The sequence below is a fragment of the Lathyrus oleraceus genome, chromosome 7 (genome assembly GCF_024323335.1).
Source record: "Lathyrus oleraceus cultivar Zhongwan6 chromosome 7, CAAS_Psat_ZW6_1.0, whole genome shotgun sequence".
NCBI lineage: Eukaryota > Viridiplantae > Streptophyta > Magnoliopsida > Fabales > Fabaceae > Lathyrus > Lathyrus oleraceus.
The window spans coordinates 232,800,635-232,803,364 of NC_066585.1; positions in this window are offsets into that span (position 1 = coordinate 232,800,635).

The following is a 2,730-nucleotide window of genomic DNA, read 5'->3' on the forward strand; positions in this document are numbered from 1 at the left end:
GGTTTTCATTCCAATCGATGTGAATATATTTAAATATTTTATTTCACTAACCCTCTTTGAATATATAATATAGTAAATTAATTTTTAAAATACTGGAGAGATTTTAACTATAAAATATCGTAAGATGAATGATGAGTTGTATGATGCTTCAAAATCATAATCAATTTAAGTTGTTCTTCAAATATAACACAATTGTTCTTATAATTATTTTTCTATTCAATTTTGAGAAGTTATATATTAAATATATAATTTAATGAAATAAACAATCCATATTAGATTTAATAAACTCAAAATTATTTTACCTCTCGATTTTATGAGATAATTGAGGTGAAAATATGATATATCCATTGATGAAATTACGAAACGGAGAAGACATGTGTTTTTGCCATTTCAAAATTCCAAAGAAGTCTCCCTAGGAACTGAACTCATGACGTTATCATATATCCGTCATTTTTTATAAAATCGAAAGATAAAATGTGTATTTTGCATGACGTCATTCATTACGTCGTCTCGGTAGCCGATTAAATCTCTTTCACATTACAATGTTAAAAACATTATTTGTAGTAGTACTTTTTCCTCTTACCTCAATGATAGCAGTCTCCAACATCACATTTTCAACTGCACCATCTTCTTCAACCCACCCCACCAACATGTCACTCTTTTCTCTTCCATCGCATTCACAACCATTTTCTCAAAACTTATGTTTTTTCCTTCCTCCACCATTACCCTCCTTATAACCCTCAACATATAAATCTAATACCATTCAACGTCTCAAATATATCTCTAATTCCACTATTTCGTTCTTATTTTCTTGGTTTCGCTTCAAATCAAAGTTCATAGAACAATGTTCTCTTCCACCATCAAAGGAAAAAAAAAACCTTAACCATTTCTACTATCCTAAACCCCTAGATCATAATAATGATCTCGATAATAACGATGTCTATCGTGAGTTAAAAAAACAAATAGAACAATAATATGGAATGGTAAAAATGATAAAGTTGAAAAAGATGAACCTTTAAAAAAATTTAAGGATACAATGATTTGAATGAGGGTCTGATGGGTCTCATGTGGGAACCATTGTCTTGTTAGAATGGACAAAAAATTTGCACATATGTCGTACATATTTGTTCAACTAGAGGAAAATTAATAGCAGAGGTTAATCATATATACAGTAGAAATATGGAAAACAAATATTTTTTTTAAATTTTAATAAAAGTAAAAAAAAGAAGTGGTTTGAAGTCATCCCTAATTTATGAAAAATGGAAACATATTTAATATCTCCTTGGACATGTTTCAATTATTATTGTAGCCACTAGTTGAATGTAGATTTAGAAGCACAATTTTTTCCCCCAAATGAACATGTAGGGCAAGTAATCATTAAAGTGGTGCAGTTGGTGTGGGCCAAGGTTTAACCTTTTTCTTTTACATCTAATCTATATTTGGAAAGAAAACAACTGTCTTGTTTTTCACTCTTGAGGAGCGGTAGGTAGGTAGGCGCACTACTGCCCTTTTCATTTCCTTAATTGCTTCATGAATTTCTTTCTTGGAATGGAAGTATGGTGTGTGTGTCTCAAAACTGAAATGAAAGAGAAAATATGATATGCAGTTGGGGTTGGTGCTGAAATTAAATACTCATTCTAAAGTTATCACTAGTGATATTCTAACTAAAATAGTGGTGTGATATATTTTAAGGAAACGATACTCCCACCACAATGATGATGACCCCTCCACCAGAACCCCGTTAGACATGGGAAAGGCAACTACTTTGCCACTGAATACTTGCTGGATATGTGTGTGGGACAGGCCTTATAAATAAGAGGAAGTTGAAAGCCAATAAAAATTCTTATTCTTAATTCCTATAAGAAGCCCTTCAACATTTCAGAACGGCTAATTGAATTTTAGTATCATGATACAAAACGTGATTTTAAATATTTTAGATTATAGATTTCAAACATAATTAATGTATAATATAGAAAAATTATATTCATCTTCTTGTTGGAAATCCTTCAAAATCTATGGAGAATTCCAATCAATCTTGATGAACAAGATTGTTATCACCCACACAATAGCAATGAAAAGAAAGAACAATTGAGAAAGAAAGAGTTTAAAGAACAATGAAGGAGAAGAAGAATTAGAATTTTATAGAGTTTCTCTCTGCCCACAAACTGTGGAAAACTTCTAATTCACTTTGCAACTGCAAAATACTGTGAATACAATGTTATGAATACTCTATTCACTTCATTACAAAAATAAGGATTACTCCCTCTATTTATAGATTTAGGTTAACTTGGACCTCAAGCCAAAACTCAAAACTATAAAAGCCTAAAATAGCTAACACTACTAAAATAGGCCTAAGTCGAAATCCTGTGTGAAGCAACATGCTTCGACACTTCGACACACTAACACAATTTAACACACTAGGTGGTTCGACACTTCCTTGTTCCTGTCGAGCAACATACTTCGATACAAGGAATTACAATTCAACACACCACCTAATTCATTATGTCTAAGCTATCTACATTCATCATAGCTCTTAGTCTTCTAAACACTTCGACTTGCACTCCCTTCGTCTTGATGTATGCAATCTGATTCTCAATTCTGCAGTGTTCCACATTCATCTTCCCATCTGCTACTTGCCCTCGAAGATAATGGAACCTCATTTCGATGTGCTTGCTTCGACCATGTGCTATCGGATTCTTCGCCAGATTGATAGCTGACGTGCTGTCGATC